The 25,742-nt window shown below is 38.7% G+C and overlaps 1 protein-coding gene across 1 annotated transcript in view; it reads right to left on the reverse strand.

Annotated features, from left to right (window-relative positions):
• Positions 1-215: 215 nt before the first annotated feature.
• LOC308072969 (uncharacterized protein) overlaps positions 216-25,742 on the reverse strand; it is a gene marked incomplete at its 5' end in the record, with an annotated part of 45,948 nt that continues 20,421 nt past the window's right edge. The window contains one exon of the mRNA XM_080410612.1: positions 216-24,935. The remainder of the gene's footprint in view (positions 24,936-25,742) is intronic.

Below are 25,742 nucleotides of genomic sequence, written 5' to 3' on the forward strand. Positions count from 1 at the left end.
TGTACCTCTTTCGGTATTAAGTGTGCTCAGCTCAGAACTTGCTTAATTCATAGCTTTGAGGCAGCCACGAAACTAGGTAGGCACATTGTTAGAACAGCTTTCATTTTTCCAAAATAAGAAAATTTTATTCTGTTGGGGGTTTTTTTTCAGAATTGAAAGATTTTTTTTTCTGTTCTCTGTTGGGGTTTTTTTGTTTGGGGTTTTTTTTTTTGGTGGTTTTGTTTTGTTTTGTTTTGTTTTTAAATTTTACCAGAACTAAGGGTTGGAGTTGTTTTTTTCTTGGGATTTTCCCTCTTGCCCTGCTTTCTCTGTAATGCTTGTACCTTCTTATGTATGGTAGGTCTCCTCCTTGGCAAAGCAGCTTTATATGTTTCATGGTTTTCTGCTCTTCTGAACTCTTCTTGTGTGCTGCGAAGGGCACATAGCTTTGGAGGATCTGCAAAAGACATGGAGTTTCATGCATCCCTCTCTGAGGTCTATTTCTGACAGTCCCTTGAAACCGATACAAAACTCTCCTTAATTATAATGGGACAGGTTTCTGTCTGCTTTCAGTCAATAAAGCTTTGTTCTGCCTCAGGGATTTTACTTGTACCTGATTATATAATGGAGGATAGAAGAAGCAGGCAATAGTAATTTTAATCCCTGACTATCTTTCATTCAAATAAAAGGTGCAGAGACTGACTGAAAGGAAGAAATGTTAATATGGTACTACTAAAGGAAACATTCTAAACTGAGAAGTTCTGTTGGGTGGGACACTGAGCTCCCCCTCTGTTTTCCCTTTTTCAGATGTTTTGGGGTCTGATATCGGACAAAAAGACAGTGTGTTTTAAATGGTAGCCCCCCTCTATTCAGAAAGCTGCAGTAACGCCTGGGGTGCCGCTCTGAGGTGGAGGCTGTCAGTTCCCACAGCGAGTACTGCTCGCACCAGCTCAGCCCTCCTGGTGCACGGACCAGGCATCCTGAAAGCTGGGAAATGTAAAGGTCAAGCAAACAGCTGTTTACTGAGCTGAGTGATATGTGGAAGTGGAGAAGGTTTGGATCAGACTGGACTTTCTACCTTTTCAGGCTCCGGAAAAGGATCGCTTTTGGTAATTCAAACACTGCCTCCGTAGTGAATGATACAGCAAATGGCTCGTGATGGGAATTCAATCAGGTGAAACAGAGGGGAGGGTATGACTGGCCCAAACTGGAAAACTGGTTAAAAAAGCCCACAAAACAAAACCACTCAATACTATATTGAAGCAAGGCTGGGTTTTGTGATCCCTATTTTTCACTTTATAGCTTTCCTGGGGTATTTAGTTCTAGACTTGGAAGCTTGAGGTTTCCTTCTCATGTACGGTAGGTCTCCTCCTTGACCTTGGCAGTGTTGAAAAGCTGAGAGATGTATATATAAAGTTTTAAACACAGCATGGTAATTTTTCTGTTGTTAACACAGAGTATATCTTTTAAATTTTTGATAGTCCTAAAAATAATGAAAATTAGGAAACATTCTAGATTTTAAAAAGACCAAACCAACAAGCAAAAAACCAACTGTTCCAGAAGCCAGTGTCTGGAGAAAACAATTCTAGCTCTGCATTCTGTGATGGTTGACCCATTGTCAGATCTGAGTCTAAAAAATGAGATAAAAAGGGGTATAACAGAGTGGAAGGGGAACTACATTAAAATATCAATGTTTATATTTTTATTGTACAGCTCTAAAAAGAAGTTTTTATTGCTTACAGAGAAATTAATTTCTCAAGGTACCCAACTCACAAACTGATAACAACAGATCAGCTTTACAGTGCTCCTCAAGACTCAATTCTGCAACCCCTAGCTCAGAGCAGAGAGTGGGAAACCAGGAGCAATAAAGTGGCAAAAGCATTATCCTTATGTTTTGTATCTGGGTCATCTTAATTGATCCCAGCAGACTTTGTCATTTCTGGACTACCTTAATCAACCCACCTACATCCTCACCTGGAGGAACTTGTCTCTTTTCCTAGCAGCTGAGGCAATACCTTTGGGGAATAAAAGGTTTCCTCTATTACTCCAGGGAAGATTTTTAACCTCATCATTGCCATATACATTGCTGGGCAGTCACCATCACAAACAAATGACAAACCAATACTTATACCTTCCAACCCACCATATGTTGATTTTTACTTCCAGAAAGGAAGTTGTGTATTCTACAGCTGGAATAGACATTTTCAATAGCTATATATTTAATTGGTTTCCTTACTGTTTCATGCACTTAGCTTAGTCTTTACTGTCTTTTGGAAAAATTTGGTTAGCAAGAGCAATAACTACGATGCCTTTAAAATATGTACAGTTTTAGAATATGGACCACTGGTCTGAATTGATTGAACTTTTGCTGAAACAGACAAAGAATCACTCTTAACCTGAATAGTAAATGTTGAGATGAGGCAAAATTTTGTCAAGTTGTTGCTGTAGAACTTGTTTGTGTGTGAAGTTATGTATTTCCAGGTGGCAGAAATACTGCAAAAAATTCTAAAGCCTTTTAAAAAGTATAGTATCTTCTGCAGCAATTTAGCTAAGTACCTGAAACCAGGAATCATTAAAACGTCTTTAAGAAAGACCACTTGTGTATAATTTTTACCTTCAGGTCTGGATGTTTAAGTAAAATTCAGATGAGTTGTATCTAAACTTGTAGGTGCTTACACACTTTCCCAAACATTTTTAGTTTTCTTATTTGAAAATGCCTTACCATTTTCTTTTCATAATAATCCGTATTGTTTAGTGGCTCCAAATGGCCATGAAAAATTTATTTATTTGCTTTGCACAGCTGTACTTTTCTTTTGTATTTCACATTACGTAACAATCTTATAAGATTTTTTACATCTGTGTATATACCTAGATGACATGATGACAATATCCTTTTTAGGTGAAAAGGGATAACTGTATAAACTGGTAACTCTCTTAACTTTGTTTTCCTCTCAGACTAATTTGGAAATGCCAAAAAGGGATTACCACCCAAAAAAAATTTGCTGCTCTAAATGTGAGCCTTGTTTCACCCCTTTCTGTTGTCTTTCCTTACCTATTGCATCTATTCTTCAAATATCAGAATACAAATGCATTAACATTCAGATTACATCGTGCTGAAGTCAGAGCATTTGAATAATTCCAAATTAAAGATAGTGACTTATCATGTCCTTAGTCTAGTGGTCCTCAAATACTAACTTGTTCAACTGTCATGATATAACACATACTACAGGCTGGACTTAAATACTAAATATTTTAAAAGTCTATAGTGGTAGTGGTCTGAGTATTACACTGTTCTTGCGTTCATCTTTTTTTTTGTTTTGTTTTGTTTTTTTAATCAGTGGAGCTAGCAGTGAAACCAAAGACCAAGAAAAGCAGTATCTCACATGCAACATGCAAAAGTGTGATACACTTTCCACTAAAACCAGTCTTACTCTTTGGGGCTTTTTTGTTTTTTCCTTCAGGTGTTCACTTATCTCCAGAGGACTCCTGTACAAGCTGTTATAGAATCATAGAATCATTTAGGTTGGAAAAGACCTTTAAAATCATCTACTCCAGCCGTTAACCTAGCACTGCCGAGTTCACCAATAAACTGCGTCCCTGAATGCCACATCTACAGGTCTTTTAAATACCTCCAGGGATGGTGACTTGAGACTTCAGCAGCAGATCTGCATTATTCCATCAAGTTACTTAGACAGTTGGGTTAGTTTATATCGTATTAAATTGTGTTTGTATAGCTGATTAACAGAGGACAGTATAGAAGGTAGTCTGTTCTAGCAAATGGTCTCAGAGCCTGTTTAGAACTATAAAATCTCTACAGCCCAATGAGGAAAAAAGGGATTGGTTTAGAGCATTTAAGAGAAGTATGTTCATGATTATTCTGTGTCCGTCATAGAATAGCAAGATGCTCTTGTTTGCTTTCTCCTAATGTCCACCAATAGAGTAGGTCTTCAAACCTCTTCATTCAAGTCCTATCCATGCTAACACTGGGAATATGTGCCAAACTGTAAATGCTGCTTGCCCTACTTTTTTTTTTTTTTTTTCATTTTTTAATGGCAATTGATAAGCAATTCTTACGGGAAGATACTATATTTTACTCCAGATTTAACTTTCTAAAGGGTTTTCCATTTCCTTTTCTTTTCAACATATGTTTAAAATATCCCATCCAGAAATTATCTGGTACTGCTGGTATTTCATTCTACTGAACTACTGTTTTCATTTTGAGGGTCGTCTTTTCCTTTCTCTTGAAATAAGACCTAGACTAAATACCAAAATTCTTTCTCTGCATATTAGGGCTGAGTGCACTAAAATATAAAAACCTTGATTTAAGTATTTTTGTATTCAGAGATCATAGGCAAGTGTTCATTTGAAGGTTCAGTGGCATTTTGAAATGAGAACATCATATATAAAGATGTTGGAGATGCAGCCTCCCACAGTGAGGTTGAAAGATGAAGAATGGAATGAATAGAAGAGTTTCTAGGTTCCAAGGAATTTTAACATTTCACTACTTTAGATTACTTTACATATAATTTTCCAATATTTTGTATTATAAACTTTGAATGTATTGGTTAAAATTACTTCATGCCTGATATCAATTTAGTCTTATTCATTATCTCCTTTAAATAAAAGCTTAAAAATAGCTGGTTGCAGTAAGTGAGCAATTTTCTCATAGATGCAGATTCTTCAACATTTCTGAAGTGAACTTGCTGTAAATGAAAACAGAAAGACTAGGAGGTAGCAGTCCCTCAGCATATCTTGAGTAATCTAGTATTATATGAATAAAAGCAGTTACAGTTTTTACTATGCTTTGTTGCAATTTATACTGTATTTATTGTGCTCAAGATTTTCATAACCCTACAATTAAAGCTCTTGCTTGCTAACCAAGCAATTCTGACTTCCTTTGTCTAATGACAATGATCGTGGTATTATTTGGTATATATAGTCAGTCCTCTGATCAGTGTTCATATGTCTTCAGTAATCTAATAAAACTGTGTGATAGAACTGTGGTTGCCTGAGGTAGGACTGGATTTGGAGCACAGGTGGAAGTATCTCTATATTTGTTCTGGTAGCTATCTTGAGCTATACCCAACGGTGAAACTGAGGTCACCAGTGACCTCATGAGCCACATCTCTTCTTAAAATTTGTGTCCATTTCCATTTCTCACTTCTGTGACACAGTTGTAACCTGGCTGTAAGCAAATGAGACATGAAATTAATATCTCAAGTTTTTAAAAACATCCTATTAAAACACATACCACATTTTCTACCTTTGTACTAGTGTTTTAAAATTGTAATACCTATGATCTTTAAAAGTTAGAAAGCAACTTCCATGTTTTTTCTAGATATCTAAATTAAGTAAATATTAAGTAAATATATGAATTCTTAGAGCTAATTATCATATAATCATATATCCAAAATAGAAATATATCCTATTGAAAATACCATGTAAATAACTACCTGCATTTATTTAAGACAAATACATCCATTGTTTACTATGTAACCCTTTTTGTATTTGAAAAAGCTTGTAAAAAAATTAGTTACCCCCACAGGTGCATCCCTTCTGACAGTGGAATTAAATATTGCAGTTGATTTATATCACTATTCCTATTTCTCAGGCTATTTCAGGTTGTTTCCTAATGCTTGAGAGAAACTTTCTGTTCTAGATACACCAGAATACCACCCCTTGTCTATTGCAAGAGAGGGCTTGGAGCTGAATGGAGGAGCAAAAGGGGGGTAGGAGGTCTCAGAGGACAGAACTGCCTTCCACTTTCTTTCACACCTGCTGGGGAAAAAATGAGCTATCCTGTGAAGGATATCAGGCAGAGCTTCCTTCTGTTAATACGGTGAAGCACTGGAAGAGGGCCCCTAGAAAGCACTTACGTTTGTCTCATTCCAAAGAGATTTTAAGAACAGGTTCAGTAACGTCTGTCTCAGTAAGGAGTAGAGGTGAGATCCTCCCCACAGTGCAGATGGCTGAATAGAGAGGAGCCCCTTAGAAATAATGGTCCTTTTGACGCAGTGAGGAATTTGGTGTCTGGTAATACATGAGAAAGTTTGGAAGTTTATATTAATCCATCAGTTCAAAAATGTTTGGGAAGCCTTGCTCGAGATTGTCCTTCCAACTTACCTTTCCAGCCACCTTTTGACCCCTGCCTGGCCTGCTTCAGATTTACAGTGGCACTAGTGTGAGACACCAGCCATGCTCATGCAGAGAGCGCTGATCCTTTCCTTTACTCTTAAAGAGCAGACTTATTTTCTTGGTGGAAGCAGAGTCTGGATAGACGGACTCTGCTTTCCCAGATAGAAGGTGGGTGAGAAATAGAGGAGCTTTCCAGCTCACTGGGAAACGCACCACCTGACTGGCTTTTGAGGGAATGCTTCCTCTTCAGGGGACTTTCCATGCCTTGGGGAGAGATGAATCCCAGCAAAAGCAGGCGCCTGGGCAGGCCTGAAGGGTCCCCCCCCACCAGCACACCGGCTGCCCCCCTCTGCCTGCCACCTGGGAGTGTCCGTGCTCTGGACTCAAAGGATGTGTTGTGGGACATCTTGGTAGCTCAGCAGTACCCAGACCAGAGGGAAGAAGGGAGGGAATGAACTGTTTAAAAGGAAACTTGCTGAAAAAGCCTGACAGAGGAAAAAAATCAGCTGCAAAAGAGAAAGATAAATACAATCTGAAAGACAGAATGGACTGAAATTGCTAGTGAGTAGTGTAGTCTCAGAGTCCCACAAAAAACTTATGCCTCGGCACCTGAAAGCTGAGATAGTCACTTACAACAGTGCAAACCTAATGCAGCCTTTCCAAACTGGTAATATTTCAGAACCTTCTCCTGACTTGTATAGCCCTTTATTCCTCCTCTTCTTCTACTGCCTTCTGAACAGAGTTTTGTTTGCTTATTATAGGCAGTGCTGCCAGTACTTACAATTTTATCATGAACTTCAAGGTATTTGATGCTTTATTTAAACCCTTAGCTCTTGCAAATGCAAAAAGAATTTTTTTAAAGATAACCCAAAACTTTCTATGTCTCATGATTATGTAGGAATCTTGAAAATGTGATCCCAAAAATATACCTTAAGACTTAATCCGTCAACATTCAGAAGTCACCATCTGAATATAAAGAAACCAAGTGTGCTGGGGATTTCTATTTCTTGTTTCTGGGTTTTTTTCTGTTAAGAAAAAAACAGTTTTTAACAGGCACAGTTAAAATGCCTGTTTTCAGGATTTGGGGAAATCCAGTTGATGATCTGTCAAGGTTTGGAGCAGCGCATATACCGAATGAAGGTTGTACTATGCCTACTACAGCTTCAAGCGCTAGTGAAAAAAGAGGACAGGGACTTCTCCCTGTAAACCAGTGGTAAGACATTTGGCATCTCCTGGCTAATGTTCTCCGGTATATCAAGCAAAGGAAAAACAGAAAATAAACTAAAAATCATAGAGCAATTACTTCTTAAAACTTGCCATTTTCTTTAGATGCTTACAGTATTTTCCACTTAGACCACTTGGTAGCATCTCCTGTGTTTGGTAGAAACTTTAAAAAGTTTGATGTTTTAAAATCTTTGGCTTATTTGATAAATGCAAAACATGCAGACTTTTGCAGAAGTGTGAAAATGAGTAATAGAATTATTTGTCCTGATTGCATTTCCATACCAATTCTGGTGAAAAATCATCTGCTTTTATTGTACCTCTCTTCCCCAACTTGCCTTTGTAACCAGGCCCATGACTGAAAATTGTTCCTATGTATGGAGAGGGCAGGAACAGAACTCAGATTTCACATTTCCTTTAAGCAAGTTACTTCTCTACCCCTTTTCCTCATGAAAATAACTTTGAATATCCTTACTAAAACTAACTGAGAGGGTTGAAAGCTTGCCTTAGGTTTACCCTGCCCTAAAGCTTATTCGGAATGATACAGAAGCCTCCTAGGATGGGGCTTTGGGGTCTGCACGCCAAATCTTCAGAGATGCTGAGCAGCTCCAGCTCCAGATTTGTCTCCTTGTTAGTAATGGCTTCCAGCAACATCTGCAGCTCCTACAGGGATCAGGACTTAGTGGCTCTTTGCAGCTCCCAACAGGTATTTGTTCAGGGGTGATGCGTTTTTGTACTTAAGTTTCACTTGCAATAGGATGTTTTCAAAAGACTGGTGTGCAATAGCTGAGATCCTTTACAAATTACTAAAGATCCTTTATCTGTAGTGAAATGTTATAAAGAATCACGATCTTACACAGTTGGCTAAAGCACCCTGATTCTGTTTGCAATCTCGACAGTTTGCTTGCTTGGGAAGGAATGTATTTTGGGGAACCCTAAGGCTAAATTATTTCTCAGTTTGATGTCTCCTCTCCAGTGGTAAACACAGTTTCACTTGAAGTGGTTGACTGTATGATCCTGCAGCCCTCCTCCACTCCTGTCCTTGTCACAATCACCTCTCTAAATGCTTTATTCATTACATTTTCATTGTCTTGAATTTATGCACTAAGTGGGCTCCTAGCATTATGAATGTTGCTTTCAGTCTGCTTAGCATGTCATTTTGCTGCCACAGACAGAACTTTCCTCTCTCCCTCAGCTATGTTCTGCTGAGAAGCTTGATTCCAGTTTCTGTTCTCTGTTCCACACCCAAATACTTTCCACTTTATGTCCCTGTCTTTTAGTGATTTCTATAAAAGGTTGTTAAAGGGCAAGGATTAAATGTTGTAACACACACAGCCATGACAAACCTGTGGTATCTGGTTCTGGTCACACACTGGTATAAACTGGCAATAACTGGTGATATTAATAATTACCCAAAATTATATAATGCAGGCTGGAGAAGGACATGCCACTTGTTACATGGAAGCTTACACTGCCTACACATACATGTAATATGTGTGTTCGTGTGTGTAGGCAGACATTAGTAACTGCAATTCGAGAAGTTTATGAGAATACCAAATTTTCAATAAAAGCCTGTTCCTGAAAAATCATGTCCTATGAATGCAAAAGTAAAGGTGATCCAAATAATAATAGAATATATTGGCTTTATATTGTGATTTTGGTGAACATATCTCAAAGTTTTCTAAGCTGAATCATTAACTCTGTTTTACAGATGAAGACATAAAGTTGACGTGAGCTGCCCAGGTTCATGCTGCAGGTAAGTGGTACAGCTCAGAACAGCCCAGTGAACTTTCTGGAGAACTCTTTTGGCTCCCTTGTATTTATCAGAGAAGTCTTCAAACAGTAAAATGAAAGAGAAGGGGACATGAGAGGAAATTAAACCATATAAAGATAACTAGTCAGCCAACTCTTCCTTCTCAAAAACACAAAATAAAAGTTTCATTCAAGCCCAACAAACCCAGATGTCATCAATTAAGAGCAAAAGTAGGAACAGACAATTCAGGCCTTTTGTTGTTGTTTTTTAAAGTAGCTTTTCTATTGAAGCCATATACATACATATTACGCAGATCAGACTAATAATATACATTTCCAACTTCTAGTCTTTCTTTGTGATAACACTCTGTTCTGTGTTTGCCAAACAAAAACTTAACTACAAATAAAAAACAGAATTCCAAATGACAAATTCCAGCACTAAGAAACTGAATAAACCAGCAATCATATCCCGTGTCACAGTTTCCAATAATGGTGCTGTACGTAAAGAAATAAACAAACTATGAAGAATTTCCACTTTTTTCCCAATGATACTTGACACTCAAGTGTTTTCCTCTTTTCAAAAAACTAAGTGAGAGGGGCCATTTTTTGGTGTAAAATGTTCATACGGCTATTTCATTTACCTCCTTAAAAAATCTGGGTTCTCTACTGTGTGACAGAAAAGCTGTATGCGTAAGGCTTTTTAGCTACCTAGCTTTCTCTGGAGGGAGTGGGTCCTGAATGCAAAAAGCAACTTAAAATATGGCGATGTTGGCTATTGCTGTGCATAATTTGTCAGCTTGGGCTCTGGAATGGAAATTGAACTTTTGTTGTAGACATGTAGCCTCCATGAAGACATGAAGAAAGAAGATGCTTTATAGGAGCTGCAGAAATTCCCTGGCTGGCTGGAATCACCTGGAGGAGTCTGAGGCTAAGTCCTAAGAAAGTGCTGAGGTGAGGGATATGTGGCAATGTCCTTTTGCCAGGCTGGTGATCCAAAGGAAAATGTAAGGGTTGAGGTTCTATGTGCTATTCTGCTGTCAAGTTTGTCCCATGGCATAGCAGGACCACAAGGCTTTGGTTGGGGAAACCAAACCTCGCTTCACAGTAACAGCCTGTAACTTACTTTAGGCTTCAGTGTGTTGTGAAACCCTACCCTTCTGCTTCAAAAACCTCATTCTCTTATAGCATGGAGCTCCATTAGAGTAAATTATGTAAATCCGGTCTTGGGGATGGGAGACTAGTTCCCGGCATTCAAACATAATGAAACACACACATACCACATGTGTGTGCTGGCATTAAACATCCATTCACAGATTCTACCCTTTGACTGGCTTTATGGAAATGTTCATTCAGGTTCATCCCTCCTTTCCAAAAATAAACCTGGGACTGATTAGAGTTTTGCATGGAAATCATGTGAAACTCGTGGGTTTGCGTCCGGAGGAAATGTGGGAGTTTCTTGTCGAGATTTTAAGTTCACTTGAATTTGAAACTCAGAATAAAACTTGGGGAGGGAGAGAGTGAACACACACAGGAAAGAATATGTTCAAACAAACCCTCATGAAATGCAGCTGCCAACAGCTTTAGAAGAAATCCTTACTCAAAAAATGAAAACAAATCAAAACACATTCCTCTCTCTTAAAAGTCTGACTCAACGCTACCAAAAATCCCTCTCTCCACTCTAGGCAATGCCGTTTGTCAAAAAAAAAAAGAAAATACATAATGTTTTGCCCAACAAAATAGCCCTATAGCAGCTCTAAAAGCAGCGGGAAAAGTATGTTTTAATTAATTTATAAACAAAAGATTATTTCCTGCACTGCCAGCAAAAATCCTGTTTGCAGACGAGGTTCTGGCTTCAAACTATCAGCAACTGGCAGGATGAGTCCTTTTATGTAAATGAACTCATTATTATTAATTTCTGCTGGTGCTGAACGATTTATGAACTGCTTTTCGAATATGGAAAAGTGGTTCATGAATCAGAGGGAAAAAAATGTTCAAAAAGTCCTGGGTCGATAAATAACAGTAGTCATTCATGAATCCCGCCCATGGTGTCTTTTATCTTCAGTAAGGAGAAGATCAAAATGATAAAATAGTAATGTGCCAACAAAAAAGGATTGAATGGGCAGAGACTAGTAACATTGTCTTCTTCAAGCCTTAATGGGCAGGGATGAATGGTGACAGACTATCCTTCACTAACGGGCAGCTATATACCATGATTCTCCCAAGGTGAAAATGTTCTTTTTTCATATGCATGCCACACAGAGCCAGAATAGGAGGGTGCTGCCGAGCAGAATCCCACTTGTCCCCCTGCCTCCACAAACATACATAGGCTACGGCTGAGGGACGGTGCTTTTCCATTGTAGCTGCTTTTTCAAGGAATACAAGCCTACTACGCACAGGCAGTGTAATTGCAAACCTCCCCAGCAACCTCATGCTTCCCCCATGTCTTTTACACCTCATTACTGCTAGTCTTCCTGGAACTGGCATGTTACCTAGTTCTTCTCTACAAGGGAGTGCAAAACTGGTTTGATTTTAAAGGGGGTTTTTGATATTTGAAGATGAACAGAGATGAAAAGTACTTCATAAAAAGTGAGAAATCTGGCAGCAGTTCACCTTACCCCTGCTTTTTGAGCAGACCACTAGCCCTGCACCGGTCAGAGTCTTCAGAATAGTACAGTGTACACAACTGTTTACGTTGGCCTTGTTTAATGAAGGCACAGTTTTTCATCTGTATTTGAAGGAATCGGGCTGAAACACAAAGTATTGCATGTACCAGGAGTGAATTGTGGTCATAGAGGTAGTATTTGCTCCTTTAGGAAATTCTCTGATGTGCAAGTGGTCACAAAGAACTGGGTCAAATTTATCCCCACTGTAAGAACTGGGTCAAATTTATTCCCAATGTAATTTCATTAAAATCACAGAAGTTGTGCCCAGAATGAGTTTAGCCCATTATTATTGCAATGCTAAATATAGGACAACTCTATAAAAATGAAGTAGAGACAGTGATAAAAAAATCTGTTCTCTAATTAGTTTTCCTTTCTACAGTTTTGATATAGGAGGAAACTACAACTGCATATCATGATTATTTGCTCTTAAATAACATTGCTCATCTAAGAACTTCACTTTTCAGGTATTAGTCAATTAGGATCTCACAACACCCTGTGAGGTATGAGGAATCCTATTAGTGCTAAAGGTGAGGAAAATGAAGCACAGAAAAGTTACATGCACAAGGCCTGGGAAAGATTTTGGCAGACTTGGTAGTCAAACTAGAAGAACTGATGACTTTTCCTGCTGCAACCAACAGTCAAAAGTATCTTCCAGCAGAGGAAAACAAAATGACAGACTACTAGCTGTTTTTTAACCTTATTCTTATTTCAAGCCAATATCTTACCCATTTTCTTTATTTCATATTGGCACAGGACAAAATCCTATGCTTCAGAGCTCAGCAATGAAGTTTTAATCACCTCAATATACATCTTTCCATAACATATATTCTTCTCTCTACCAAAGACATAATGGCTGCTCCTTTTATGGGAAACTAGATTTTAATCCAGTAAGTCTGTGAGAATCAATATTCTTGTGAAATGACACCATGTTGAAGTTATTTTATGTTATGTTGATGGTTAGCTAATTTTGTAATGGAGACATTTCTTCTAGAAGCAGACATAGTATAATTTAGTGGTAAAAACGTCAATCACAAGGGGTTGAACACTTATGTCAGGGCAGGAAGAGGGCAGATTTATTGATGGAAATGTATCTATATACTCTTTGTGGCACTTTGACCTGAAATATCCATTTTGGTTATAATTTTGTTTTGTGAAAATGACATCAACTGCAATCACTAATGTAAAAATGACACTAGAATGCTTTGTTCCACAGGCCTGATTTAAAAGTCTTGCTGCTGTTTGTAACAGCTTCTCAATAGCAAGTGAATTAAGGTACTCATGTAACCACTCCTTTTTTCTGTTTGTCGGATTTCATAATAGACAACAACCTCAGAAAAACACAGTGTTCTTTTTTCTACCATTTAATATTGTTTAAACAATAAATATGTAGCATGTTTCATGATGATATTGCGGCAATCAAGAGAAAGAGGCATGGTGCTCTGGATAATACTGTATGTGGATATATTCCTGTATGGCTTTTCTCCCTAATGCCAGTTAACCACCCAAAGCCACAAAAAATTACAATAGGAATGGGTAGGAGAGGTTGGAATGCAACAAGGACAGAGGCTGAGAAAGAGTAAGTGACAAGGAAGGAGACAAAGAAACAGCACAGTGCAAAACACAGGGAATATAGGAATGCATCAGCTATGACCAGCTTTTTTTTTTTTTTTTTTTTTTTACAAAATTATAAAATCCTCATCAACTCAAAGGACTTTTGTATTATTATTCCAGATTTACAATGCTGTAACTAAAAACAGAATCTGGCCGGCCCTCAGCTTAAGGAATACGAAAAAGACCATTAGGAACAACGTGAATTTTATGGAGGACCTGTGCTATAATGTGAAGTATTGGTTATTGTCTATTTTCTGCTGCACTATCATTCTCCAAAAGAGTGCCTTTTACCAAACAATATCATGACTCTCTAATTATTAAAGGCTTAATTAACCTCTAGGCTAGTCCTGAGAAATCTGCACTTTAACATAGAGTGATTCTTGCACAATTGAAAGTTTAATTTAGTACAAATGATTATGGGGTGTTTTGCCACCTAGCACAAAATCCATTCAAGATTTTCTATTTTCTGCCCTTCCATTTACACCCTTTGCATGACTATCATGCAAAACTAATGGCTCGCTTTAATCTAACAATCACCTTTTTTCACTATACAAAATTCATAATCTGCTTTGTAAATATTAATTCTTGGCTCCTTTTCAGGCAAACAAAGTGACAGAATCAGAGACCATCCAATGTCCAGTTCTGTGGTGAGTAACAATCATTTTCTTACTTAAATATAGAAACCATTTCAATTCTGGGTAGGTCACAGCTTTCCAGCAGGACTAAAAATGGGAATTTGTCCTGTGTTTTAAGGCAATGATTGCCAAAGGTGTTTGTTTTGAGTGGTATTCTAGGCTTTCTATAAACTTGATTCACTGGAAACAGTCCTCAAACAACTAAAGGCTGCTCATTAGAGAACAGAGAGCACTGCTCATAACATCCCTACGACTGATGGTATGATAAATCAATAGGGCACTAATACAACAGCATATTTGTTGGCAAGCACAACTAGACAGGTTGTTCACAGGTTGTCTGTCACGCATCTCCACGTAGACTGGGAGAAGGTAGGTCGGGAAAGCATCCAATCCTCCCAAAAGTTAGGACTGTTCATTAAGAGCAGTCATGGTGTGGTCACTGATCCACAAACTGGAGAAGAATCAAAATAGTAATAAGACTGAAAGAGACTGAAATAAGACTTTCACATTTTGCCAGTCAGGTCATGGGTTGTTAGTAAATGCTGACTGGCTTGAAGATTAGAAGAAATTAATTATTAAAATAAGAAACAAGTAGCTAATATTTTGGATGTTTGGGATTTTTTTTGAAGCAGAACTTTATTGTTTTCCTCTTAACCCTAGTCATTTTGGTTCTGCCCATTTGCATAGGTAATATTGCTATCGTATTTATTCACACTGCTCATAAAAGAGCACATCACAAAAGTGCCTGGAAAATAAAACTCCAATGAGAAGGGACCCATCAAGTTTAAATGGAGGTTTATATTGCAGCGTTATGAGATGGGCTTGCACATTTGCAGCTCCCATGGCAGAAAGTGAAACTCTGAACAATTAAAGCAGCGCAGACATCCTGCCCTAAAGGACTGTAAGAATTTAAAAAAGCAGCCATGACCTCTCTTTACTGGGCCTGTTTTCTATTTAATTTACAGTCTTTATTAACCAACAAAATCTTGGCTGGATCTTAGTCAGTGTGATGAGTATACAAGCATTTTGATCTACAATTTGGGGCACTTCAAAGTATTCTTAACTTTATGATCATTTGTAATCAAGTTCAGAGCTCTGGCAGTAATTTAGATACCACCTAAACATATTTATAATATATAAATTGCTTTGCAGTAGCATGCATACTGTCCTTTCTATTTTTGTGCACGCTGAGATTGGACTTGCAAATGTTCAGGCTCTCAAAAAGTTACTTCTACAAGTATGTGCAAGCAGCTCTATACCCAAGTTTCTCTTACTCATTTCCCACAATGGCAGGCAAAAATGGGTCATACTTGTATGGCAAACAGAAATGTTTATTTTCATTGGTTTATTTATTGAAATATGAGCTAGGAAGAGTACTAATACAAAGGGAGGGGGGAGAAAAAAAAAAAAAAGCCCTTAAAACCTTTAAAGAGTAAGTTTTGTTCTTTTTGTTATCTGTTTTTCTCACTTTTCCATATACTTTGCTCATGCACCAAAAGAGCTTTCTGCTTTGTCAGCTATAAGCAAATTCAGAAATGCTTCTCTTTTCAAGTACAGAAACTCTTTTTTCATGCCAGCAGCACCTTGCAAAACAAAAACTAAAGGTGTGACCACTGTATTAGCACCATCATCTCAGGTTCTAGGTCCAGTTCTTTCTAGACATTACGTCTTTCTACATCTTTCTCTCCAGATTCGTGTTGGCTAGGACAAACCTGCTGACTCTTGTACTTCACCTCTACAGTCTGACCTTTTGACCAGCACAACTCAAACATTCATTTGAACCCTAGCGCTGAGTCTGTTACTTCGGCCCTGGCAGACAGATACCTTGCCCATTCACTCTGACAGTGCTGCAGGGGTGCATTTAAAAATCTAATATTGTAACATCTCCCTCTTCCACCATGCACCCTTCTTTTCCCCTGCAGCTAAAAATGCCCTACGGATGTTTTAAGGCCCACATAGGCTCTCCCCGGACTCTTTGTCCCTATCACAGCCATGAGGTACTGACAGATCAATATGTATCCACTATTCGCAACAGATTTCGTCACCAATGTCTCGAATTTTGAACTGCACGCATTTTGTTTTCTCCTGTGAGGGTCCGTGTCTATAAAAATCTGCCAAGCTACTACACTTGCCCTTATTCACATCCTCCCTTAAAACTCTCTTCTGCCGTGACACCTTAAAAAAAATTATAGTGGTTAAGCAGCTGATGTGCTGTGACTGCATAGTGATCATAATTATCTCCCAGTTACCTTGTCGTTTCTGCCCCTCTCCCCATCTGTTTGCTGTCTCTTGTCTTTTGCTTAGATTAAAGACACTTTGGGGTAGGGACCATGCTTGTATTCTGTTTGCGTTTGGATACTGTCCTGCACGAAGAATCTTGGGTTCTAGGCACTACTGCAGTGCACATAAATAAGAATTACTGTTTCTAAAGTAAAATCCTCTGCATTTTTGTATGCATAAATTACAGCCACATCCTGTAATCCATTTTTCAGGCTAAACAATTGACTTCAATGGGAGTTGAGCCAGGGCAGGAGTTGGCCTATGGTCTTTATTCAAAACAAGCAACATAACATATTATTAATCACCTTAAATAGAGACTATCACATTCAGTGATGCAATCCTACCTGAAGATAAAATAAATACCTTTCCAGAAACCTTATGACTTCTCGCATTTACATGAGACCAGGCTGCTTTTAAGAAAACTATTGTTCTGCCAGGGATAACAAGATTGTAGTGACTCCGTGGCTGTATTTTCTTCATGTTGTTTGCTTGGAGGTTGTCAAAAGGGTGGTGAATAACAAGCAAAGTGAGTTGTATGCCTCCCTGTCTTTGCCCAAGAGGTCTAAAGGTAGCTGTTACTTCCCATTCAGAGCTTTTATCTCCCACTAGAGCAACACAAAGCAGTATTTTGGGGGCTGTAGCTTTGAATTGTATTCTGAATTTTGTTAATAACTTGAAGTATAGCTTTATCCATATTGCAACCATAGCCCGAAGCTGCTAGTTATAATTCGCCAAAGTCCTGGGGAAACAATCAGTTTGGCCAAGAATGCAGCTTGGGAAGAATCTCAAGCTATTTGTACATGCCTGCATCACAACTGTTGGTGGGAGAGGTGGTTATGGAGGCCACTGTCTCCTGTGCTGTTCTTGAGGAATGACAGCTGTGTGCTTCCTCCCATATAACTTGGAAGAGCTGCAAAGGAGAGGAAAGCCAAAGCCAAAAATAAAAACATGCGCAAAAGCAATGAGTAAAATCTGCCAGATTCAAGGAGCTGTTGTACTACTGGAGATGAGCCAAAAATCTGTGGAAGTCCCCTATTAATGCAATGGCTTGGTTGTAATTGCTTCCCCCCACACCGCACCCCTTCCTTCCCCAGGTGAATCTTGTCTTGCACGTATAAGACAGACTACAAAAAGCACGCACATTTTTTCCAGAGTTATGTTTGTTTTACAGGCTTTTGGCCTGGAAGTGTATTTTTTCCTCTTCTTTTGCAGATTGTGGGGCTTTTTAACCTGATGTGTGAAAGTAAGACAAGACCTTAATATACTCAGTAAATACAGTCTTTATATGCTTACTTTCTGCTCAAATTGATTATTATTTTAGCTAAGGGTTAATCTTAAATAAATGTTCATAGATCAGGTTGCTTTCCACTTTCTGCCAATGTTTAGGTCATTAGATGCTGGTCTGTAAATGAACCATGCAGATAAGACCTAATGTTAAATATCTAGGACTTCCTTATACAGGGAACAAGGCAGGAAGGGTAAGAATCTCCTTGCTTCAGACCATAAGACAGCTATTGACTTGCTAGGACTAGGAAGAAACCTTCTGAAGCATTTTGTTTGCCACCATCAGGAACAAGATGCTGAATTAGAAGCACAGTTGATCCTGGTCTGATTCAAAACCCACTATGTTTCCATTGGCATAATGAAAGTGCTTATAGCTGTGCAGCAAAATTGTTCCAGTGGAATAAAACATGTATATGGAAACAGAAGTAAATTCCAGGTTCTTTCATATCCTTTTACAAAAGAACATAGCATGTTTATCTAGAAAAAGGGGTTTGGTTTGGATTTTTTTCTCCTCAAAGGACACAGGAATTGTATAGCTCTATGCTGCATTCAGTGCTTACTGTATTCTCATTAATGTGCCTCTATAGCCATATATGTGGGGTCTTCTTCGGTCAGCTATTTCTGTGTTATTGGGGAGAAATTTCTCTAAATATTTTGAGTGGAATACTATGGTGTATCTCAAAATTGACTATTCTTTCCTTTCTGAGAAAAAGCATGCAGTACTGAGTAGATAAAGAAAAACTTCATATTTATTTTAGATAATTTAGTCTCCAATTAAACAAAAGTGATGTGAGAGAAATACACAGAATCTGACCCAGAACTGTGACTGGAAAATAATAACATTATCCTAATTAAAAACCATATAAGAGTTTGTTATCCAGCCTCAAATCCCTGACAGACTTGAATGGCTCAAATAATCGCAGGATTTGCAAGCTAAAGATTTAGCAAAAGTTTCATGGAAAAAAAAGATCCCTAATGAATTCTCAGTGTTTTTTAATACTGAGCCTCTTCTATGACAATGATGGCTTTTGGGGACTCTTGCTCACTGATGGGACATGTGGGTCATTCAAAAGCTTGAATATTCATTATGAGATGAGCTAGAACTGCATGTGCAATATATTTGGTTGAAAACTAAATTTTATGTAAATTCTACAGTGATGTTTTCTGGCTCAGTTAGAATCCATTCTACTGTTTATCTTTATACTAATAATGGTCTCTTGAGCTTCTTTTTAAGCCTCTCTGTATACTTCTTTTTCTTTTAAAATGAAAGATGAAGATCCGAAGAAAACAATTTTTAAAGATAGAAGCAGAAACATTAGGTAAAAGGAATTAGCAATGCAATCTCTGCATATATTATGTGGAAATCTTCTGCAAAATTGCAGCTTGGAATTTTATTTCTAGGACATTAACCATTTCATGTTTGAACAGTGCTGTTGCTCTGGTTTCCCATATGTCAAAAAACGTTTGGATCTGCTTTTGATTTCTATTTCTGGATATTTTTGTAATAGTTATTAAAATATTCCTTCTCCAGAGTCATAAATCCAGTTCTCTGGAAGAAATAAAATCGGTGGCTTAGCTCTGAAATGAGAATTAACCTTGATTACTACAGTAATTTACTAATCAAAACTGGAGACCTGCTAATCAAGCCTGAATTACCAGCTGCTTGATTTTTATAGTGGCATAACCAAAACTGAACATTTGGTAAACAAGAGTCTTATTTATGAGGGTAAAAAATTGGCATATGGCCATATTCATCTTAATATATTTATCACTATATTGTCGTGATTTCCTTATCTGCTGGTGTAGGCATTCTCCTTCCAACTTAACCCATCCACCTTACCCCAGAAAGGTGAACACCAAAATTTAGATTACCCTAGAACTGGAGTCAGAGTAGACAACCTCACATTTCAAGAAAGGTTTTCTGAGCTACCCATTTTTTTTGGACCCAGGGAGGAGACCGACTAATATATCACAACAGACTTGTATTATAATGCTGGTTAGAAAGCACCTCGGATTAAAGGAAGCAGAAAACTGAAAACAGAAAGGAAAGGAATGGAGAACTGCCAGTAAGCAGACAGCTGGGAAAAGCTGCAGGAGGAAATGGCAAAGAGCATCCATGCAGCACTCGTGAGCCGGGGCCGGAGGGGGTGTGGACAGCTCTGGAGAAACAGGAGAGCAGGAAGAAGACCCGGGGGAGATGGTGAAAGTGAATCACTGAGGGCCTGATGGAGGAAGCCACCGACCACTCCTGTGAGTAAGTGCATCACTCATATAAATGGACAATGTGCCAATTATTATAGTCTATCTGATGGGCCTGGGATTTTTAAAGTATTTGTCTGGTTTCCGTAAGTGCAACTAATTTCATGTTTTTCATCTTTTTTTTTTTTTTTGGTCTGATTTCTGTTCATTTTTTCAGCTCCCAGACGGCATCCTGTATCCACTGACACAGAAAATGATTTCCCAGTATTTTCTTTAATGAATGACCTATTATGAACAAGCAGGAAAAACCCATATTGTACAGTTCTTCCATAAAAAAACTGATAATTAATATAAATGGAGAGAAGACCCCAAAATGGGAATCTTTTTTATTGTTTGAACTGTGGATGGTATTTCATTAAGGTGGCTCATGCACTTTTTGTAAAAATCCTGTTCAAATGATATTGTTATGGATAATTGTGCTGTTAAAAAGGTAAAGAACAGAAATACAGAAAGATTATTTCTAAAATAACATTTACAGCACAAAACTCTCAGCTAGTCAAGCTCTTTCCCATTCTCTGGCTGTTACTTTAGACCTAATCCTTCCTTCTCTCAATTCTTAGCATAGAAAATATATACTAAAGCTAGTGCTGCTTCAATTTTTTCACCATCTTATCTCACAAACAAATACTGTTTTCCCCCTTTTAAATCTTGAATGTACTTGCACCTAACAGAAATGAAGAAGCAAAGGGATGAATTAAAATGCATTGAATGGTTTATAGCATATTTAGACCTTGAAGAACATGTGTGTGTAGTGACTGTATATTTAAACACGACCCTGCAAAGCTGCAAGGAACTGCAGCTTAGCCCGAGCCAGCCTTGCATGCAGCCTGCACAGCCTTATGGCTCTCCTGCAGCAAGTGCAGTCCAATCACGTCATGCAGCAATTAGAGCAGCACACTTAGCTACTTGGATCAACTGACATTTCTTCACAGTGGTTTTAAGTATCAGGAAAATGTGAGCAACTATAAGCTAAACCAGAAACTGCTATTCCTAATACTGTATACTCTTGGCAGGAGGGACATCCATGAGGATAAAGATTCCAGATTTTAGGGATGGATCTTTTAAGCACACTCAGGATGACTGAGCAGTGACTTAGAACATTTGGAAGGCCAAAGGAATAGGAGCAAAGTAAGTGGGTTAGAGTTAAGCAAGAGGGGATAGTTCCCCCTGGCAAGTGGAATAGGACTCCGCTCCACTCCATTTCATGTCCCTGATTCTCCCTGAAGCCATGTCTGTGCATCCAGAAACTTTCCACCAGAAGTGCTCAGTATTGCCTTACATGTTTAGGATGACATTTACACCCCATCAAAACTTCAGAAGCCTGACAAATCCACCTGGAAATGTGGATCATTTCAGACTGCGCTGGGAGATAACAGGAGCCCTGCAGAGAGAAGGAGCGTATGAAGTCACGGAGGAGGGACTACTTGCAAGGAGGGAGTGATTGCTATGGAGGAAGGCCAGAAAAAAGGTAGAAAACAACAAAAGTAATGGCAGAAAAACTGGGATGAGGAAGCAAAAAATGGTAAAGTGGCACCATAATGCTTTACTGGCTCTAAAGCAAGAAAAAATTATGAAAGCATTCATTTATTCATTTTCAGCCAAAGAAAAAAAAAAAACCTAGGGCATAAAAAGAGGTAAAAAAAAAAAAAAAAAAGAAAAAGAACAGAAAGTAGAACATGTGAAGTAAAAGGGCAGCAAAGGAAGAGGAAATTAAGGGAGAGGAGAAACAAGTGCTGTAAGTAAAGGAGTGGATGGTGGGGGAGGAGGCAGCACAAAGAGATCTGACGTACGGGGCTTTTAGGTAAGTGAATTTTATTTGTATATGTCATTTCCTACTTTTTATTGCATTTCTCTGGCAAACATCCCACAGTTCCATAACCTATGGGTGGGTGGGAGGAGGTGGCTAAGAGGGCAAAATGGTAGTTTTTGGCAGAATATTGACATGACTTGAGTCAGGTCATTACTTGTGGTTACCATTAGACAAATAGTGAAACTGGGTTAATGGGTCAGGCGTTTATGAATCCTACAGGCTAGAGGAGGCTCAGTTTTCAAAACCTGACTCACACAGAAAGGGAGAGGCCAAACAATTCAATGCAGTGAAAGAGATGGCAAGCAGTGGTTTCAGCACTGCAGGGGCCACAAGGATTATTTTAGATTTAAAAGACCATTCTCAGCAGTCAGGTATGCTTCAGTCTCTTAGCAGACTTGGGAAGGTAGACACTGCATAGGTTTCTGTATTGTTAACTTCCTTTTTTGCAACCATGGGATGGAAATACTTTTTTTCTGGTGCAAAATGAGATCCTGAAGCACAACTGTATGGCAAAACATGACTTTCAAGGAAAATGTTTTGCACTGTGAGTCTCCATCTTTTCTGGGTACCTTTGTTTCTTTTTGTCCACTGTTTGACTCTCTACGGGCTTTTTTCCAATTATCTTGAATTTAAAATGGATCTTTTAAAACAACATAGTGTCAAAATGAGTTAGGATTCTTGGAAACTTTAGAACACATGAGGTAGCTGCCACCCTGAGTCAGACAAGATGTCCATGTAGACCAGTGTCTTCTCTTTTAGAGGGAGAAGGAGCAAATGCCTAGGGAAAAAGTGTATGAACTCTGGTATATCGTTCCTATAGAGCAATCCTTCTTCCCCTGTGTGCTTATGCCCTCTGAGGATCAGTATCTTAGTAATTTTGATTTGGAGGCTGGATCTTGATCATCTTGTTTAGTAGCTAGTAATGGATTTCATTTGCATGATTTCATGTAATCCTTTTTATGGTCCATTTACACTTTCAACCTCCACACCATCCTGTGGCCATGAGTTCCATAATTTCATTATGCACTGTGAGGATAACATACTTCTTTTGTTTGTTTTAAGACTGATGCCTTTAATTGGGGCTCCTAGTCCTTGCATTTGTGGGAACTGTTGAATAATGGCTTTACATGTTAGAAACAAGGCTTTTGAAATAAAAAAGCTCTCTTGCAATTTTAAAGTCTTATGATCAGGCAAGCTCCTCCTTCTCCTCCTCTTGTGAATCCTTCCATGAAAAAAGGAAAAATTCCCAACTCTGACTGAAGCCTGATGAAATTAGAATTAATTAAATCAAAAGTAGTTTTATAGTGTTCATACTGCACAGATAAGTAGCCTTAGTCTTATTTTATATCTGGTATATGGTTCCCTTCTCATGTCCCATCACAGTGCTATTGTCAGTTCCATGGGACGTGAAATAGTCTATTTGTAATGCCATGATCTGTGGCACAACTGTTAAATCGTAAGTATGGTAAAGGGAGAGTGTATTTATTGAGCTTTCTGCAACAGGAGGAAGGGGAAAGGCCTGGGAAGTCAACTAGAAAAAGTAGGGCTTGACTTTGAACAAGACGTGAGCATGGACAGACAGCAATGTACAGTGGGGTAGACTAGGGTGTGAATTTACAGTTTCTCAGAAACTTTGGTAATCACCACATTCACATGCCAACTCCCCAGTATCCGATGTAAAGATTATTGTTTCTTTTCCACTTGCATCTAAGCTATCTTGCATTTGCTGCTGAGCAAAAGCATGTACCCGGACGCTTGCCATGGGGCAGCTGACATGCTGCTACCGTGCACCCTGCTTTGACCTGCGGCAATCCACTCACACGCCTGCACCTTTCGTTTCTCGGCTTCTTTGGTCTCTGCCCAGGTAGAGAAGCATAAATTTGTCAGCTTGTACGGCACAGCAACAGGACAGGTGGCCCTGAGGGAGCTGGTGGACCAGTCCTGTGTGCAGAAAGTGGTGTGGGAGGATCTGTTCTTCTCTCCCATCTACCGTACTTCAAGCTGCGCGGGGCAGGAGGGGGTAAGAGAGACGATGTGAGGCAGAACCAGCGTTTCTGTTTTCCTGCAGGTGGTAGTTATCCACATGTCCTCTTTGCAGCATCTTCCAGTTCTGTGTTATTTTGTATCATTCCAGTCAGATTGCTTTACAGAGAGACAAAGAACAGATTCCAGGATAAAATCACAACTGCTCTGAAAATGCAGGGTGTGTAGCACTATTTGGAGCAGTGGTGAAAGGTTAAAAAAAGAGTTTGACCCTAACCCAAGAATCCAAATGAATGTAAGAGGATTTAATGCGACACAAGGTGTGGTGGAACAAAGACTACTGGGAGGTAGTTATATTCAGTTATGACAATCACTATTCAGCACTTTAAAAGAAATGACAGTGTAATGATTTTCACTGAACTGTATGAAGAAACGGGATAACTTGAACAATATCACAAAACATGTCACAAATCAATTGTACTGAAAATATATTAGGTTTCATTTAAAAAAAAAGATCGGAAAAGGAAACAGCACAAGCGGGAGGAGAGACAGCACACAAAGATTTACTTCTGAGTGCTACAAAATATTGAACTAAAAATAACATTAAAGATGAAATTTGCAATGAATCTCAAGCTGCTAAATTCCCAAAGGCTGGGTCTGCCAAAGGCTCGGTTGGTTTCCTCTGTTCTTTTCTGTCTTTATTTAAATATTTTATACAGTTGTCTATGTTCATGTGTAGTGCGAACTGTCATTTATATTTCAGTCCACTCTAAAATGGATCTTAGACTATCTCAAGCTGTGCACTGCAGTGAGTAGTTTTGAACTGAGAGGTAAGTTGAAGTGGTAGGGACAAATGAAGACTGATATTTAATGTAGTTTTTGTGTACTCATATTTTGCTGTCATGTATTTTGCCTTAAAACTGATTTGTAATTTTATGCATTTTGTGACATTATGATAAGATGTGATGTGAGTATGGTTTCCATTTAGCAAATACATTGATGTATTTTTGAGTCGGAGCGGTTGACTGCGGGAATTCTGAATTCTGACCTTAGGGTTTAATGTTTAGCAATAACAACACGCAAGTTTAGATCTGCAGCCTTAAATGCTCTTCCTTGTGCTTTGGACTTGCCAAGGTAAACTTTTCAAAACAAGTCAGTCTTAAGCTTGTTGCAGATTCACTTCTACGATAGGCCCACAGGGTGCTAAACATCCTCGTGTCTCTGTTGTCTTAGGAATACAGGGCACACCTTACCCAGAAAAATTGGGACTCACTGTGGAGCTGGGTCTGTCACCCCGGGATAAATTCTTCCACCCATCTGGTGCTGGAGGAGGAAGCAGAGAGACCTTTTATATCCCCTATAAAGACAAATTGCAGCCATCGTGGTGGCTAGAGCAGGGCGAAAGCTTCTTAATTGCTCCCCACAGGGTGGAAGAGACATGAGCTGAGGCTGGAGGGGGCACCGCAGGCAGAGCCGTGCCTCCAGCCCAGCACTGTCAGCAGTGGGCAGGGAGATGGTACTGATGGCAGAAGCATGTGCAGTGCTCGGATCCCCAAAGAAGAAAGTGTTCCCTTAAGGCGTGGTGCTGCTATATCCTGACCTTAAGACAGTCCTGCTGCTGATACACAGTGCTATCTATATAGATTAGGTAAGAAATGGTAAGATACATTAAGGTGGGATTCTGCACTGTTTTTACACCAGCATGAGGAAGAACAAAATTCGTAGCATTGGACTCCGTTTCATCAGTTCTTATAAAAGAGAGAATTCCTAAGAAATTATGTTCCTTTCTTGCTTCTGAACAATAAGTCATACAAAAGAAAAATTTAAAATAATGGCTATTAGATTAGGAAGTCTAAGAAGCTTTTACTACTTGGGAGCTTTGACTATTAAAGAATTGATAGATTGCCATTGAAATGCAAGCAGCTCTGCAATATGATAGATCTAAGTTCTTTTTTTTTTTTTCCCTAACGCAGAGTTAAGATGAGCAGGTTTACTTTTTGCCCATCTTTGCAGATCAAAAATATTCCTTTCTTTTTATTTGTGATCAATTTACTAGATGAGCTCAATGTATATGTCGTGACCGTAGTAAAATTCTTTTTCACAAGCCTGTAAGTAGTAATACAGCATGTT

The sequence above is a fragment of the Falco punctatus genome, assembly GCF_963210335.1.
Source record: "Falco punctatus genome assembly, chromosome: 14".
Lineage (NCBI taxonomy): Eukaryota > Metazoa > Chordata > Aves > Falconiformes > Falconidae > Falco > Falco punctatus.